Source organism: Taudactylus pleione, unplaced genomic scaffold (genome assembly GCF_031769625.1).
Source record: "Taudactylus pleione unplaced genomic scaffold, aTauple2 ptg000473l, whole genome shotgun sequence".
Lineage (NCBI taxonomy): Eukaryota > Metazoa > Chordata > Amphibia > Anura > Myobatrachidae > Taudactylus > Taudactylus pleione.
This window is the reverse complement of record NW_028284875.1, coordinates 11764130-11783806: the sequence shown is the minus strand read 5'-3', so window position 1 is coordinate 11783806 and position 19677 is coordinate 11764130. Positions and strand designations below refer to the sequence as shown.

Genomic DNA, 19677 nt, shown 5'->3' with positions numbered 1-19677 from the left:
TACAGGGCCCAGGATAGGCCTAAAGCACAGTATTTTCCACGACAGGCTGGGCCCAAAAAATCGGCCAAGCCCAGGAAACAGGCCTGGAGTACCAGACGTCCGGCCCCGAAGTCAGATGACAGACCTGCGGCCTGACGGTCCGGGCCTCCCTTTGGGGGATCCCAAAGTGGGAGGCCGCCTGCTTCAGTTCGCCCAGTGTTGGTCGATAACTACAAAGGACACTTAGGTTCACGAGGTGGTTTCTCACGGGTATACTCTCTCCTTTTGGCACAGGCCCTCATCCCGGTTCTTCACCACAGGCCTTCCATTAGACTGGAACAAAGCCTTGGAACTGCAGAAGGTTTTGCACACTATGCTCCAGGCTGGAGTTTTATAGTGCCTGTTCCATTCTCCCAGAGAGGCCAGGGTTTCTATCCCAATCTATTTTTGGTGCAGAAACCCAATGGGTCTTACCATCCGATACTCAACCTCAAGGCCCTCAACAAGTCCTTGAGGGTGCCTCGGTTTCGGATGGAGACCCTATAGTCCATTATTCTGGCGCTGGAACCTGGGGATTACATGGTGTCATTGGACATCCAGGACGCTTACCTGCATGTCCCTATTCTTTTGCGCCATCAGCAATTCCTCAGGTTTGCAATCCGCAACGAACATTTCCAGTTCCGGGCGCTGCCTTTTGGCCTGGCGACAGCACCACGAGTGTTCACCAAGGTCATGGCGATCATGGCGGCTCACCTGTGGACGCAGGGAGTCCGACTGTTACCATATCTGGACGACCCTCTGTTGTTGGCAGGGTCTCCAGAGCTCCTTCTAAGCCATCTGGAACTGACAATTGCACTACTGCAGCGTCACGGCTGGTTGATAAATTGGCAAAAGTCCACCCTGACCCCGTCTCAGAGGATCCTGCACCTCGGGGCCTTGTTGGACTCCCGGCAGCAGCGGATCTTTGTGACAGAGGAAAAGATCTCTGCTTTGCAGTTGAGGGTGCGTGCGCAGTTGTCTGTAGTGTCACCGAGTGTCTGTGCACTCGGCGATGCGGTTACTGGGCTCCATGGTGTCGGTATTCGACATGGTGGAATATGTCCAGTTTCACTCCAGACCTCTGGAGCAATTGATCCTGTCCAAATGGAATGGACTGCCTCAGAGTCTAAAGTCCCAGACGATGGTGCTCACTCCGGAGGTTCGCCTGTCTCTAGCCTGGTGGTTGCAGACGACCCACCTCAACAAGGGTCGCCCATTTTGGGTGGCGAACTGGGTCCTGTTAACAACGGACGCCAGTCTCCGGGGCTGGGGAGCTGTCACGGGTCCACACTTGTTCCAGGGCAGGTGGACTCAGGCAGAGACGGAGCTTCCAATAAACATCTTGGAACTCCGCGCGGTGTTCAATGTTCTCCAGCAGGCACATCAGGTTCTTCAAGGTCAACCCGTGCAGGTCCAGTCGGACAACGCCACCACCGTGGCCTACATAAATCGACAAGGAGGAACCCGAAGTCGGGCAGCACTCGCAGAAGTGTCCCGCATCCTGGTCTGGGCGGAGCGCAATCTCCCGGCTATATCAGCGGTGTTCATCCCGGGAGTCCTCAACTGGGAAGCGGATTTTCTCAGCCGGCAGGACGTGCATCCGGGAGAATGGTCTTTGCACCAGGACGTCTTTCAACTTCTGGTGGACAGGTGGGGTCTTCCAGAGATAGACCTCATGGCGTCCCGGCACAACAAGTTGCCGGTGTATGGGTCTCGAACAAGAGACGAAAAGGCGTCTCTGGTAGATGCTCTGTAGGTAATCCGGAAATTCAAACAGGAAGGAGGTACGCTCCTGTTGATAGCTCCCGAGTGGCTCAGACGGCACTGGTTCTTGGACCTCCAAAGTTTGTCGGTAGACGTTCCTCTGAGGTTACCACTACGGCCGGACCTGCTGCCGCAGGGTCCTTGTCTTCACCCGGACCTGACTCGGCTGTCTTTGACAGCGTGGCTGTTGAGACGGCCATGTTAAGGTCCAGAGGGTTTTCCAGCTCTGTGGTGCAAATGCTAAGAGCTCGGAAGCCATCCTCTGCAAGAGTCTACCATCGTGTGTGGCATATGTTCTTCCAGTAGTGTTGACCTAGAGGTTATGCCCCTCGGGTGTTCCGCCTGTCTAGAGTGTTGGCTTTCCTACAGGCTGGCCTAGACCATGGGCTTCATCTTGTTTCCATGAAGGTGCAGGTGTCTGCCTTGTCAGTCTGGTTTCATCGTAAGATTGCTGCGCTCCCTGATGTGCGCACCTTTTATGCAAGATGTTCTTTGCATTCAGCCACCTTTTGTTCCACCGGTGGCTCCTTGGGATTTGGCTGTGGTCCTGAGAGCTCTCCAGGGACCGCCGTTTGAACAACTGGGCTCAGTGGACCTTAAATGGCTTACAGCTAAAACAATATTCCTTCTGGCCAATGCTTCGGCCCGACGTGTTTCTGACTTAGGGGCTCTCTCCTGTAGACCCCCTTTTCTGATTTTTCATAGGAACAGGGCAGTGCTTCGCACTTGTCCTGGATTCCTTCCTAAAGTGGTATCAAGTTTCCACATCAACGATGAAATCGTTGTGCCGGCTTTTAATTCACTTGATCTTTCAGTGGGTGAGGCCACTTTGAATGTTGTGCGGGCCTTAAGGATTTATGTTGACCGCACTTCTTCGTTTAGGAAATCGGACGCCTTGTTTGTCCTCTATGGCTTCCGTAAAAAGGGTTGGCCTGCTTCAAAGCAAACTTTGGCAGGTTGGATTCGTATAGCAATTTCAGAAGCTTATCTTCATGAAGGCCTTCCGGTTCCATCCTCTGTGAGGGCTCATTCCACTAGGTCTGTGGGTCCTTCGTGGCAGCTCGACGTGGTGCCTCTGCAGTTCAGATCTGCAAGGATGCCACGTGGTCCTCTGTCCATACCTTGGTGAGGTATTACGCTTTTGACACCTTTGCCTCTCAGGATGCTTCCTTCGGGCAGCGGATTCTCTTTTCAGCACAAGAGCGTCCCCACCCTTAAAGGATACTGCTTTGGGACATCCCCAAGGTATCCTGTGGATACCCTATGGACCCTGATGTAGAAAATATGAGATATGGTAAGAACTTACCTTTTGTTATCTCTATTTCTACGAATCCATAGGGTTCCACAGGACTCCCTCCCTGTCGCACCTGTGCTGCAGATGGCTTTTACTCTGGTCACCGGTTTTTCCGTCTCCCTCTGGTGAGAATGTGATTCTTGTGTGTGTCCAGATCTTTCTTCTCTCTCTTTCTTCTCCTCCTCCGGCCTATGGCTTGGTACGTAACTGAAATGCCTTGGCTCGGGGGCGGGGTATAGGAGAGGGACCATGATGCATCCTGGGAGGCTGAAAACGTAACTGTATGGTGCCCGATGCCTAACGTCATCACCTATACCCCAAGGAATCCGGTGGATCCCTATGGACTTCGTAGAAATAGAGATAACAAAGGTAAGTTCTCATATTTTTTATTTATATTTTTTCTGGATTCACCTCTTCCAGCATTTGAACTTTATTTGTCTTTATTTGTATTTTTTTCTTTTTGTTTTCTACATAGTGAATATTGTATTTAACATATTCTCTTTATACACATATATATATGAATTGTGCAATTGTTTTATATTGACCGGACAACAATCTATTTGGTAAATTTATAAATTTTTTTATATATTGTGTGAATTGTGTTTCATTCATATCAATCTTCCTGGTAATACAAAGCGCAGAGCTCTCCATCCTTTATATTTCCAGACACACCTGGCACCCAGGTGTTTTTATGTGCTGCCACAAGCACGTTGAATTGTTCTGCTGCTAATTTTATGTTAGTACTGTAAACGACACTTTATTTTTCAATTTTATTCGGATATATTTTATACATATACATATTACAGGTTGAGTCTCCCATATCCAAATATTCCGAAATACGGAATATTCCGAATTACGGAATAATTTTGGCATGACTGAGATAATAAAACCTTTTGATTTTTGATGGTTCAATGTACACAAACTTTGTCTAAGGCACAAATTATTAAAAATATGGTATAAAATTACCTTCAGGTTGTGTGTATAGGGTGTAAATTAAACATAAATTTATTTCATGTATGTACACAAACATTGCTTGAGCCACAAAATTATTGAAAATATTGTATAAAATGAGCTGCAGGCTATGTGTATAAGGTGCATATAACACATATATACATTCTGTGTGTATATTGGGGTCCCATTCCCAAGATATTTCATTATGATATGCAATTATTCCAAAATACGGAATATTCCGTTATCCAAAATACCCCTGGTCCCAAGCATTTTGGATATGGGAGACTCAACCTGTATATAATCAAACAGCACTGGGTTGTGTTTTTCTTTCCATTGTAAATGATTGAGCATGCCCTGGCCACCAAAACAATCAATTGTTAGATTGCTATTATTGTGGCTCTTTACCACTTCAGTGCAAACGATGAGCGTGTCTTGTCCTCTACATATACATTAAAAATGCAGATGGTCTTTAATATAAACAATAAAAAAAATACTTGCCTAATCATCACTGGTAATTAGTATCGGTGGTGAGTTGGGGAGGAGAAGACGCATATGATTGATAAGACTGCGATGATTGCAAATGGTGCAGGAGCTTGTCCTGCATCTGGTATACAAAAAAACATAGAACATCCCCATCCTGGCACCTAGAGATAGGCAGTCTCCTCTTTGCAAGAGAATAGACCCCTATTTCAAATTATATGGCCCCTTGGTGATCACCAAACAATATTACCCTGTATTCCTTATAGATGTTGTAGGGTGATCACATCTGATTACCAAATAAAGACACCCAACGCTACACAAAACCTTACTTATTCCAGAGATAGTGAGAGGGATGTAATGCCCAGATCTCTGCCCTTTTGTGTCAAATAAAAATAGAGGTCTTCTCATTTTATGCTGTAGGATTTCTAATTTTTTAAATGGTATGACTTGTTAGACTGCCATATTATTCCTAGACGTGCAAGACGAAATGTAGCTGCATCTAGCGAGTTTTAACAAATTGCGCATGCGCTGTAGAAAATATATGCATCTCTGCGTATCTTCGGGCGATTCTATGTCGGACGGATCTAGGACATGTCTCTTTGTCAGTCAAATGGCTGTTTCTGAGCGGCAACTGACCGTTCGCATGGAAGAGAACCGTTTCATGGGAGTGTCGTTAGCTTGTAGTCCAAGCAACACCATATTCTGAGTAATGCGTATGCCGAGAGGATGCCTATTTCAGTTGCATCACATGCACCTAGAATGGGGTAGGTGTAAGTGTAAGTGTAGTAGGGGCCACTTCAGGCCCCTACAACTCCTAATCCTCTCCAGGTGGAATGGGCTGCCCCATCTGCTCAGATCCCAGACGATGGTCCTCTCTCCGGAAGTTTATCTATCCCTCTCCTGGTGGTTACAGATGTCCCACCTAAACAAGGGTCATCCCCTTCTGGATCCCGGGTTGGGTGCTCCTCACCAGGGAAGCAAGCCTTCGCGGGTAGGGCGCTGCGACCGGCTAGCACTTTTTCCAGGGTCCTACCAATCAACGTCCTGGAGCTCCGAGCCATCTACAGAGCCCTCACTCTGGTTCAGGACATTCTTCAGGGCAGGCCAGTACAAGTACAGGCCGACAACATCACGGCTGTGGCCTACCTCAATCAAAGTGGCACGCATTCTCGAGTTGGCTAAACCTCATCTCCCGGCCATCTCCGCTGTGTTCATCTCTGGGATTCTCATTTGGGAAACGGATTTCCTCAGCCGTCACGTTGTGCACGCAGGGGAGTGGCCTCTACACCCAGAGGTCTTTCAGCTCCTGGTAGACAAATGGGGTCTACCGGACGTGGACCTCATGGCCTCACGACACAACCACAAGCTTCCAGTGTGCAGGTCCAGGTCAAGGGACCCCGAAGCAGTCTTCGTGGACAACTTTTCAGTGAAGTGGACCTTCAATTTTGTGTGCCTCTTCCCTCTAGTCTCCCTTCTACCTCGGATCCTTCGGAAATTCAAGCAAGAAGGGCACGGTTCTGTTGGTAGCTCTGGCTTGGCCCAGATGCCATTGGTACTCTGATCTTCAAAGTCTCTCCATAGACGCTCCTCTCCAACTTCATGAACGGCCGGACCTGTTGTCTCGGTGTTCCTGTCTACATCCGGACCTGGCCCGTCTGTCTTTGACGGTGTGGCTCTTGAGACATTCCTCATAAGGTCCAAAGGACCGTGGTCCAGACCATGCTCAGAGTGCGTAAGCCGGCCTCCTCCCGGATCTATCACCGGGTGTGGCATACATACTTCCAGTGGTGTGCTACCCGAAGCTATGACCCTCAGGTTTTTCGGGTTTTTTCGGATCCTTGCCTTCCTTCAAGCTGAATTGGATCTCTGACTCCGCCTGGCCTCTCTGTAGGTGCACGTCTTTGCTCTGTCCTGCTGGTTCCAGCGCAGAATTGCTCCACTGCCGGATGTTCACACCTTCCTTCAGGGTGACCTCCCTTTTATCTTTTCTCTGTCAGTGGTTCTTCATGCACTTCAGGAGCCTTAGTTTGAACCCCTGGAGTCAGTAGATGTCGGCTCACTGCGAAGACACTCTCTTTTTTTTTTTTTTCTGGCTATCGCATCTGCCCGTAGGATGTCAGATTTGGGGGCGCTCTCCTGTCGCTCTCCATTTTTGATCTTTCATCAGGACAGGGCTGTTCTTCGAACTCACCCTGGCTTCCTTCTCAAGGTGGTCTCTCGTTTCCACATTAATGAGGAAATTGTAGTTCCGGCCTTCCAATCACCAGACCTCTCAGCAGGTGAGGCCTCCTTAGATGTGGTCTGTGCTCTGAGGATCTATGTGGTCCGAATTGATTCCATCAGGAAAACGGATTCCCTCTTTGTCCTTTATGGATTCCACAAGAAGGGCTGGCCAGCTAACAAACAGACTCTGGCCAGATGACTTTGCATGATTATTTCACAGGACTCGCTCCATGGGTCCCTCGTGGGCAGCCCACCGTGGCGCGTCTGCCGAGCAACTATGCACAGCGGCCACGTGGTCTTCTGTCCACACCTTTCTTAGATTCTATGCTTTTGGAGCATTCCCGCCCTTGAACAACTGCTTTGGGACATTCCCATTGTCTCTCCTGAAGAAGAAAAGTTGAGTTGTGGTAGACTTACCTTTGTTAACTCTCTGTCTTCAAAGTCTATAGGGTCCACAGGGCACCTACCCTGACGCACCTGGCTTCTATGGGTTTCTTCTATTGGTCACCGGTTTCCTTCTCTATTGTGTGAGAGTGTAATTCTTAAGTGTACCAGTCTCCCTTCTCTCCTATCTTGCTCTTGCCTTGGGCTTGTTGATCAAACTGAATTGCCTCAGGCTGTGGGCGGGGTATAGGGAGGAAGGACAGAAAAGCTTTAACTGTTGGTGTTCAGTCCTCCTAACCACCACCTAGTCCCCTATTGTCTCCCTTGTGGACCCTATGGACTTCGAAGAAAGAGAGTTAACAAAGGTAAGTCTATCAAAACTCTACTTTTTTATTTCAATTAGTTGTGATTAATACAGATTTAAACTGCATACATTTCAGAAGTTAAGGACCTGAAGACAGACTTCACTATACTACTGGGTAAAATCCAAAAATATCAAGTACTAGATTACCATTGCTATGCACATTGTACTCATCTATACCTGTCTTATGCTCCAGGTACTAAGATGGGAGCAACCCTGAAATGGTAATACAGCTCTGTGTCAAACCAACTGGGCTGAAATTCAGGGGGGAGCGGGGGTCTGAGATGCCTAATACCCCTTTTCCACCAGGGCTAAAACCCGGGTTATTGCAGGGTTAACCCGGGTTGCTGCTAGGTGTAAAAGGGGCCCGGGTTGGATTCCTGGGTCGAGTGACCCAGCAATCCAACCCAGGTAGCTTGCAGGGTTTTACATGGGAACAAGCCATGAAACTCTGCAGTGTAAACGGGAACCCCAGGTCATTCGACCCAGGTCCTGTTTACTTCCGGGTTTCTCGGTGCACGGGAGAAGTGTTCCACTGCACCCGTGTGCAGTGTGAATGGCGCGGATCCGGGAATAATCCGGATCAATGCTGCAGTAGAAAAGGTCTGACCCGTTTTGGAACTGTGGCCCTGATTCAGAGCCAGACGCTCTGACAGAGCGCTCGCTCTGAATCAGGGCCGTCCTTCTTAATTTTTAGAGCGGCCTCCTGGCCGCTCGTATAGCTGTGGGTGACCACCCACAGCTATAGCAAGCGGCCAGGAAGATGGTCGCGATAGTCAAGACCATCGTGGTAGGGTCTCGTTGCCGCAAGCCCTGGAGTGCTTTCGGCTCTATCAGAGCCGAGAGCACTCCCACTGACATCACTTGTGATGTCAGTGGGGCCGGCTCCAGACGGTAGGCATTCCCATGGGAACGCCTCCGTCTGGGCAGCCACGCCCCCGGCACACCCACGAAAGGGGGCGTGCTGTCACTCTCCATCGACAGCACGCCCCCCTTGTAGCGAGACCCGGAGCGACGGCTTGCCCGTCGCTATCCGAGTCTTGCGCGTGCGCATGGCGGAGCCGCCTCCGTTGTGCGCATGCGCACTGGGCCAACATGGACCCGCTTGCGAGCGGGTCTGAATCAGGCCCTGTGTTCCCCAAATCTCGGGTCAAACCCAGGATTTAGGTGTAAAAGCAGTATCACTGTGATGAAGAGCATAATCTTGGTATTGCCCTTAAATGTGGCCTGACAGTGAAACATCAGGTGGCTACCATGATCTAATCATCTACCGCTTGCTGCTGTTAACTATTCTCTGCAATGACAACGTGTTCTGAATGTCAGCATTCACTATGTTGACGTGGACAGGAGCTCGACATGTCAAACTCGACATTGTGGATATCAGCAGTAGACAGCCTAAACCTAATATTGGTTACAAAAAATGAATAAAAATCAAATGTCGACATTCTGAACATATACCAATGTCTTATACTTTATATGTTCCCCGAGCTTTAAGCTTTGAGGCTCCTACTCTTTGGAATGTTCTGCCTCACAGTAGATTTCAAAAACGGAATCAAAACGTACATGTTTACTCAGGCATTTAATTTATCGACCTTTATTTTCATAATAGCTATTATACTTAGGCCTCTTTTTTGTACTCTCAGGGCTGTATTCAATTTGGATAGAGAAGCCGTTCTCGGCAAAACTTTTTCGCCGATGACGTCATTTTCGGCGATTTGAGTTATCCCCGTATTCAATTTGTCCGACTTTTCACCGGTGTGAAAAGTTTGTGCCTTGTAACCAGCGGAAAAGATTCGCTAATGAATACCCGGCGACAAAAATTGCAGAATTGTTGTCCTGAGGTGCAAACTTGCGGCAACCACCCTGCACCCTTTGGACACCCCCTTGACGCTAACTGCATCAAAAAACACAGCGTCAGAAAAGCAGAAAAAAACAAAAAGGACACCCCAAAAAAGCAATTTGAAAAAGTGGGCGAAAAATTTCAAAGTGGGAGTACAACTTCAAAAACTAGCGAAATAGCCTTTGGGAGGATGTCTACAAGTATGGGGGAGGGTTTTACTTTTTATTGCAGTTGCGTGCTGAAGGTGTGTTTTTGGCACTTTTTAATGCTTGACTTTAGCAGAATTTTTAAATATGCTTGCACCCATTTTTATTCACCCCAAATTTGATGGGACTACTTATTTTCCCCCAAAAATATGGCTAAATGCTATTCACCACTGTCCCAAAGACGCTAAATAGCACCTATTGAGACCATTCAAAGACCCCAAATAGCTTTTGCAGGGCTATTCGGGGGTACCCATAGTGAACCCCGATGTCAGAGCATCTTTTGGGGGGTATCAGACTGATCTCCCCAAAAATGATAGGACTTTTCTGCGATTTTGTTTTCGACGGGTCCTTTTTTCACTGATTTGGAATTGAATACGGGGATAAGCGGGGACAACTTTTCGACGGCAAAACCTCCGATGACGGTGAAAAGTCCGGCCTTGGACTTTTCGCTCCAAATTGAATACGGGCCTTAGTCTTTAATGTGTCTTTTTATCATGTGTTTTTATTCTACAATTTAAGTAAGTTCTGGGGAAGGAAGAACTATATAAATATAATTATTGTTAGACAATGTGAAAAACAGGAACTGGAGCTCTGAACCTGAGCACTGTATCCTGTTGTAGTTAACTGATCCTTGGGTCCATGGTGGCACTGAAGGCCAAATGACGAAACATCAGAATAAGGGAAGCAGCTTGCTAATTTGCTCTTCCAACAAAGTTTTCACTTTTGCTATATTACACTCTATGGGCCTGATTCAGAGAAGGATGGTAATGCAATCGCAACTGCATTCTCTCGCGGATCACAGTGGCTAAAATATGCTAATGCCTTCCAAAGCACAGCCAGGCGTAGGTATGCCCACTGTTGCCTTCTCATATCTGTCCGACGACGTGCAACAGCGCAAACATCGGTAACATCGACGCACAACGGGCACTCACTCAGCATGCAAGTCAAGTCTGACCAGCCGCAAACACTGTAGCTCTCCTGACATGCAGAGAGCTCTCATACTGCACAGGAAAACGCAATGGATAATTATTCACACCAATGAAACAGCGTTTAAACGTTCCGACGCAGCCTGCGTTTTTCTAACCACCCTCCATTACCACCCCAAACGCTGATAATCTGTCACTTACTTTGCGAGTTATTCATATGTACAAACTTAATCGCATTGCAATCACTGCACATGCGCAGTGCTGTGCTCACGCATGTGCAATGGCAAACGATCGTTCTGTCTGCGAAAATATTGCCATTGCATCCATCTCTGAATCAAACCCTGTATTGGTAAAGGACAACCAGCCTGTCCTTTTAAAAATAAGGCTTCCTAAAATTCCAGGTGCCATGGTCCATGGTCTAGCATTGGTATAGGTCAGTGGTCGCCAACCTTAATTGAGGTGTGAGCTACTTGAGAAAAATTAAACCTTCTGAAGAGCTACTAAAATTTTAGAAAAAAAAAATCTGGCCAATAACCGAACAATTGAAGGTCATTTAATGAAAATTAAAAAAAGTTTAATAGAAAACAACAATGCATTTAATTAGTACAGTGATATCGTTGTATTTCACTATTAATTACCGGCTCGAAGAAGGTGAGTGCGGTAGAAGAGGAAAACATATAGGCAGGGCTGCTGTGTGATTTTTCGGCAGGGCAGAACTGGAGTCACACGCTCCGCCGTGGTGTAAACGCCGTGGGTGGAAGCACATTAGGTGATAGCCATAGAGGCTGCGGCAATCACCTGACGTGCTTCCCTATGGCTCCACCCATGGTGTCGACGCCACGGGGGAGCGCACGTCAGAGGTCACTTCATGCTAGTTGACTCAGCAGTACTGCAGCTAGGTGAGCTACCAAATTTAAGACCACGAGCTACGGTTTGGAGACCACTGGTATAGGTAATTGTAGAGCCAACAAATACCAGGTATATATTTTATGGTAGCCAGCTTGTTTGTGAGGTAGTGTACATGGTTGTTGCACATTTAAAAAAATGGAGACTCGGAAAGGTCTTTTCTAAAACATCATTGGTACTGTTACAGTGACTAAAGTCTCCCCCATTTGAGATGCCTTGGTATTGGCACGTGATGTTTACCCAAATACAGCTAAATTCTGCAGGGAATCTCCTAGTTATGTAGAGTGGTGAACATTCTTTTGTAGATAGATATTTTCTTTTGGAAATTATTCTTTTGTAAATTGTTTAAAATAGATGAAATTGGTAGAAGCTTATCCATAATATTCTTTTGGTTAAATAAGAGTTAAAATCCTAGTGCATATCTCAGTGATGGGGCACGTGTGTTAATTTGAACAAAGAGACTGTTATTGTGCATGTGACAGGATATGACGGAAGAATCTCTTGGTTGAAAAAACAAAACAAAATTAATTTACCATATTTGGCAGTAAGCCACAACTGTGTGTCTGTCTGTGAGACTGTATAAGCTTGTGGTGTGGCATTGAGCAGTTGGTATATATCTGAAAAAGACTATCAATTATCACAATATAAAACTAAAATCAATAGCAGGTTGGAATATATTGAATTTTTCTTTAACATCATGTCCCTATAATAACTGTCAATGTTTATTAACCCCTAACCACACAATGATGTAGCTTTACTGACACACCCCAGTAGTCATGAAATAATTAGGTAAGATATCGCATGGATCCAATGCGCCATCAGTTTCTCGCATACACAGTTTAGATGTCTTTCCTAGTGCGTGGTTAATCTGTATAACTCTTACCTCCTAGTTCCCAAGTTTCTTCCACTCTTCATGTGTGTTACTCAATAGTTATAACATTTCCTCTGTATGAGAAGACCATTTATTAGCATCAATAATTTTCATTGAAATCTTCAAAAAGAAATAACAGTTAAAGGTTAAGGTACAGAAGACGAAAAAGTGAAGGCAAGGGGGATGATCCACAATAGCAAAAGTCAAACACATGGATGTACATTTCAAGAGAAACATTTGTTATGGAGCTGCCTGAATAAAGGATATTTTCAAGAGCCCGTAAATTTTCGTAATAACTCTATTATACTGTACAGACTGTGCCTTGATTTTATTGAGACATAGGGAACACTCATATTAGCGCTGACCTTTTCTATTTTCTTGCTATATCCACTGTAGGGGTTGGTTACCCCCTATAGGTCTCGCAGCTGACCTACACATGCCAATATATATATAGAATGAGTGCAAGGCCAACCTAAAATATAAATTTAGTAAAATTCCATTGTTTTCTTTAATTATACTGTTCTGGGACGATTAGTAGGTGTTAAGAAGGGTACAGAATAATAACAGTTGAGTCCAATTCTGCTGGATGATGCACTTTTTACATGGTGAGTCAAAGGAGTGACGAATAAGCAAGTAAACCTTTCTTGCTAAGTCACCATTCCAGTTGGTGGTCAGAGCCCAAGATGAAAATTGGGCCTCACATTTTTGTTGTATCACTTGTGTAAGACTCCTCACAGGTTGGTCAAAGTGTTCTCGGTACATTCATTTTGATGTTCCAGTGATTTGTCAGGAACCAAATGATCAAATACCCTAATTTACCATCTTCCATAAGGCCTGTGCTACATAGTGAAGAATTGCCTGTGCCAAAGCCTCCAGAAAATGTCGTACTTAGTGATGATATACAAGAAATAGAGCTTGTAGAGCCTAGTGATGATCATGTAAGGCTTGATTCAACCATTAAAGCTCCCTGTTCATCCTCTGAACCACATTTACTTACCCAAGGAGATCTCAATGACGTTGTCTGAGATTTGAACCTAAAAGGCAAGCTTAACTTTTAGGCTCCAGATTGAACTGCTGGAATTTCCTCCACAAAGAAACAAAGGTATGTGTGTTTGGATATTGGCATAGTGACTAAGGATTTAATTTCCCTTGAAGATGGTCTTCAATGATGTTAATTCTTTTATGGAAGTACTTGGTCACGAGTACAAAACAGAGCATTGGCGTTTATTTATGGATTCTTCTAACGTTAGCTTTAAAACTGTGCTTCTCCACAATGGAAATAAGTTTCCATCAGTACCACTAGCTCATGCTGCTGATATGAAATAAAGATATGAGAGCATGAAACTCCTACTGGATAAAATCAAGTATGAAGAATACAAATGGAATGTCTGTGGTGACTTAAAAGTCATTGCTCTTTTACTTGGACTTCAACTTAGTTTCACAAAGTACTGTTGGTTTCTTTGTGAGTGGGACAGCAGAGACCGGAGAAATCATTATTCTCAGAAGCAGTGGCCAAAGCGAACATTATGAACCCCAGGAAAGAAGAATGTTGTCAGTACACCACTTGTTGATCCGGAAAAAGTATATCTACCTCCACTTCATATGAAGCTTGATCTTATGAAGATCTTTATTAGAGCAATGGATCGAAGTGGACTTGGATTTACATACTTAAGAAAAAAACTCCCGAGCATCAGTGATGCAAAGATCACAGAGGGAATCTTTGTTGGACCTCAAATAAGTAAAATGATTCAAGATAAGAGCTTCCATGGTCACTTGAATCAGGTTGAAAAAGCAGCATGGGTGTTTTTCAAGAGTATTTGCCACAACTTCTTAGGGAAGCATAAAGCAGACATATTCGAAGAAATAGTGGACAATCTTTTAAAACCTTACAAGACCACAGTATGTAACATGTCTTTGAAATACATTTCTTGGACTCACACCTGGATTTCTTCTCAGCAAATCTTGAAGCAGTCAGTGATGAACATGGCGAACGGTTCCACCAGGATATTTCCATAATGAAAAAGCGGTATCAGGTCAAGTGGAGTCCAAGTATGCTTGCTGACTATTGTTGGACCCTTAAAACCTTAAAAATAATTCTGCTCCTGGGGTAATATACATCAGAAAATCATATACCTCTACATTTTAAGTTAATGGTTTACTATGTATGAATTATTGATAAACGTAATATTGTAAACTTTAAATGGGTGTTTCTCAAAATCCTTACGTGATAGAGACCTTCTAAAATGATGTTTCAATTCAGCACATAAAATACTATTAAATTCAGCTATATTCACTCTTATGAAAAAAAGTAAGACCTTTTGTTAAGCGTTTTCTGCTCTTGGCTAATGGTAGCTGAAAAACGTGGCCTGAAAACCCATGAAATAGGACATGAGACTCGAACTGTTAAAAGATCAATGGCTTTATTATTCTTCTAATTCCAATGACGAATTAAGTAGGATGTGGGAAAGCGGAATGGGGATGGGTATTCGTTACAATCTTTAATTTTCTTAGAATGCTTCATACGGCCTTCCCTTAAATTCACAGTATGACACATGTTATTTGATTTAGGAGATATTTTATTCATAGAGCTGACCTTTTTTAGGTACAGTCTAATTGAATGGCAATTGTTAGGGCAATAGGCTTTATCTCTAAGCTTGGAGCTTCCTCTGCAATTTAAAAAGAAAACAAATAATGAATTGCAGACAAATAATGAATTATGGGTTTTAAAATGTTCTTTCCTTTCATTTTTCATGTCTCACTGTGTGGGTGTCTCTCTCCTCCTGTACTATCCTTTTATTTGGCGCTCCATTTCCATACCTCTCTATCTCTTTACCCCTGTTCCCTCATATATCTTTCCCCTTCTTTCCCAGTCTCTCCTCTCTCTCTCCTCAACCATGTCCTTCTCTTTTTTTTTTTTTTCCTCTTCACTACTGTGTTTTTTTTCCCTACAATAGATCGATGTATCAGTCATGCCTGCAGAGCCGGATTAAGGGGGGGCCCGGGGCAGTGGTAGAGGAGAGTGTGGGGTCAGACTGATGGCTCCTCTGATCTCTCAGCCAATGATCCGAGGTGTTCCGCGGTACTGAGAGTAGACAGACAAACAGTGCATCAAGTTACGGATAATCTGAATCGGGGACAAGCAGTCTCTTCTTAATGCAATATCGGTGACTTGTTTATCTTACAGATGCATACTTTTCATTGAGAGGCCATCTGAATTAGTCCCTGAATGGTAAATGAGACATTGTAGCAGCCACCATTGAAATCTATTGGGGCTGCTTTTGTGATAGAAATGGGGGGTCATAGCAGATGCAGTGCCCAATACATACAATCTATTGATACTTAATATTTGTGGGTGCCCGTAAAAACTGCGGTTTTCAGGGTATATTCTGCTAATTGTAATTATATATAATATAATTCTATCCAATAGTCAGCAGCTGAAAGATTTCTGTTAATCATGCAATACAGGCTTATGTATTTTTTTGACATGTGACAAAGTATACACACAGGCACAATACACGTCAAATAACATGTTAAAAAACTGAACACCTACATGAGAAAAGTAAGCGTTTGCAGATGCTGATTAGTAGATTCATCATCTTATCAGCATGTGAGCCAATGAGGCAAATATACTGCTGATTTATTATGTAGGTGGGAGATGAGTACAAATGTTAAGAGCCCCATTTTATCGGCTGTTTGTTTCCAGTTGTAAAGTGCAGAAATTTGGAACACTTTGAGTTGACTCACAAATATCTAAATACTCAATTTTTATAACACCCTTTGTTTAAAAGCACCACTACTGCTTACTACTATGTGTAGTTTCTGTAAATAGAATAACAATAATAAAAAAGGACATTGAAACGGGATGTAGCCGGTCACCCGACATTTGGAATGCTGGCTAGGGATTTATGATAGGTGTCGAAATACCGACACCTATCATAATCCCAATGCTGAGGACACTATACTGAACAAAGGTAAGTCCGGGACGTCCTTAGCGGTGGCCGCCGGGGTCGGGGTGGGGGGTGAAGGGTTAGGATTAGGGAGTCTAGCGAGGTTGGGGGTTAGGTTTGGGGGGGGGGGAGATTAGGGTTAGACACCAATAGAAAGGGGGGGTTACAGTTAGGCACCCCCAGGGAGAGTTTAGGGGTAGGCACCCCCCCGGAAGGGTTAGGTTTAGGGAGCGGAGAGGGGGGGTTAGGGTTAGGCACCCCCGGGGGTAGCTTAGGGTTAGGCACTAGGGGGGAAGTTAGTGTTAGGTACCACTAAGGGAGGATTAGGGGGGACAGGGGAGGTTGGGGGTACTTACCTGCCCTTGATCCTGTCGGGCATCCGCCGCTGGCATTTCAATCCCATACCATTGAGACATATTAATTCAATACCCTCTTTATAGTGCAACCCTCACTGTGAAATACACATGGTTTATGCTTTAAACTTGCCAGGTGGGCAGTATGTCTAAATGATGATAAATCACATTCACAAATGGAGATGTACCATTCTTCCTTTTTCTGGGAAATGGCTGCACACACATTTTTTCATGACATTCATGGTATAAAACATTTATTTTAGAATAAAATGCTCTTTAAACGCTCTGTGTATAGTGACTAAAATGTATGACGCCACTTCCCTATACTCCACTCATTGGGCCTGATTCCGAGGTGTAGAGAGGTGCAGTAAGAGTCGCAGCTGCTACTGAAAATGTATGCCAAAACCGCAGACGATAGGCTTCCTACTTACAGCCTCATTTATCAACGAGTCAAAAACTAGTGATAAATTTCACTTTTTATGATAAATGGTGCTCCAGCCAATCAGCTCCCAACTGTCATTTTTCTAATAGTTGACAGTTAAGAGCTGATTGGCTGGAGCACCATTTATCATCCACAGTGAAATTTATCACTAGTTTTGAGTGATAGACTCGTTGATAAATGAGGCCCTAAGACTCCTACCGGCTTTGGCTCAAATCCGAAGATGTAAGAAAATAGACGCAACGTTGATCAGACATTGACTGCACCATAGGACATTAGAGCAACGCTATGGTTTCTCAGAATGTCTGATGGTACATGGCCGCCAGTGGCAGTGAAACTGCGTTTTTCGATGCAGTCCTTGACATGGACACTCCCGTTGCTGATCGCCATCGCCTAGGAACACCCATCAGAATTGCATGGATTTCCGATCTGCGTCCCTCTGCGGTAACCATTGGGATGCATGCGCAGAATCAATGTTTTCATTTTGTCCAACTATGAATTGGGCCCATTGTGCTTCATGCAGATACAGTAGGATTCTTCTGCATCTGTGGAACCCTGTCTGATTTGTTAACATTGATGGATACCTGGTGACTCTGGGACTCCTGTAGAGTTGGACGCATTTTGAGCAGCTTGCACGCTCTACAAGGATTATAAATGTCTCAGTTTTGCACTAGTAGAGAACAGTAGTTAATGTGCCAGTTTGACACTGGAGTGAACAGTAGTAAATGGCCTGGAGATGTGGCTTTAAAGTAATGGTAGTTACTGTATAAAATTCATACACAATATAGTGATAATGAAGGGCCATATACATATTGGGGCCCATACATCTACGGCCCCAATTCCTTGTTTTGCCAGTCCAATCCTATCTGCAATCAAAAATGCCAATCCATGGACATCGATGATCGGCGAATTGGGGAAAAGCTGCATGTTAAAATCCCCAACGTTCAGATCTTGATAATTTTTTTGTCAGTATAAGTGAATCTAGGCTTTCCAACATGTTGAAATTCCCCGGCATCGGCAGAACGTGGAATTGGGGCAATAAATTGTAGATGTATGGTCCCCAGAAGACTGTGACTGAATAGCATTATTAGTAATACCAAAGTCACAATTACCATGTAAGATACATTTAAATACAGACGCAAATGCTACATAAAAATACTTAATAAATACAAACATCCGTTGTCTTTCCCTTAAAAAAAAAAAAATCAAATGGAATTTGCTTTCCTGCCGTGGACTGATTTCAAATATAAGATAAATAATAAAAATAGATTGGGAAATCAATATGCAATCAGAAGAGCTGCTAATTCGACATTCAGAATGTTGACATTAACATTAGGCTAACAAGCAATATGTTGGCATTCACAGATATTGACAGTTGATAATGTCGACATACCGTTTTTTGCATATTTCAGCCTAAGCGTAGCCCTAACCCTAAAAGGGTAAGCAGTCGGGAAGCTGACGGTCGAAATCACGACCGCCGACTTCCCGACTGTCTACCAGGCAAGGTACAAATGACAGGGGTGAAAATCCTGACGCCTGTCATTAGACCTACGCTGGGAGCCCGACACCCAGCTTACGGATTGAAGGTAAGCCGGGCGACAGCTGGGGGGGGGGGTTAGGTTAGTGGCTCCTGGGGTAGACTTAGGGTTAGGCATCCCCCCGGGAGGTAAGGGTTAGGCTAGGGGAAGGGGGGTTAGGCACCCCCCCCCCCTCGGGAGACTTAGGGTTAGGCTGTGGGGATGGGGGGGTTAGGTTTAGGCACTAACAGGGGAGGGTTAGGGTTAGGCACCCTTAATTTAGGGTTAGGGGGTAAAAATAGGTTAGTTGGTACTTAACTTTCTAGCTTCAGGATCTTCACCCCTGCCGGGCTTCCGCTGTCGGGATTAGGCTGTAAATCATACTTATACCCCCTAAAAGTAACACAAAAATGTACATATTCTGGTGTGTACATGTTAAATGAACATGTTGATATTTTAACCATGTCGACATTTGTTAATGTCCACATTTTCCTTGTCGAACTTTTGTCCGTGTCGATATTCTGACTGGATACCTCCACAAGTGATATGTCTTTTGACAGGTTCATATGTTTCTTTCTTATAGCCTGCATGAAATGCAGATGTTGGAGTACTTACCATATTTGGCCAACACTAGCATGCCCCTTGTTTGTTCCACCACCCTAAGTGCAGGAGGCAAAGACATGTAAGACCTTTCTTGTACGCAATTTGCACCAAAAAAATTAAACCTAAACCTAAGTCTCCCCCCTTCGTGACTAACCCGCTAACCCGCCCCCCCTTAGTGCCTAAACCTAACACCCCACCCCCCCTCCCCCAGTAGTGCCTGACCCTAACCCTCCCACCTAGGGGTGCCAAACCCTAAACCCCCCCCTCCCAGCCACCCCAAAAAAAAAACCTAACGCTAACTGACCTAAACCTAACCCTCCCCCCCTCAGTATTTCAGAACTGTTACCTGATTTTGTTCAGTATAGCTGATCACAGTCTGCGTAGTTGAATGAGGTTATTTTGTCTTGTGGAATCACCACTATCTCCAAACTGTACAACAAAAATATTTAATTTAGCATTATCAAAGATTATTTATTGTAACAAGGTTTGATTAGCATTCTCATTTATCAACAGCGATGTTCCACACCTACAGGTACTTTGTCTGACAATCTATAATGAGCAGACCAAGCTTAAATATATAAGGTTGCACAAAAA

At 44.7% G+C, this 19677-nt stretch overlaps 1 protein-coding gene across 4 annotated transcripts in view; it reads left to right on the top strand.

Annotated features, from left to right (window-relative positions):
* Positions 1-19677, top strand: part of CEP170 (centrosomal protein 170) — a 149042-nt gene that overhangs the window by 49753 nt on the left and 79612 nt on the right. The gene's annotated exons all lie outside the window — the stretch shown is intronic.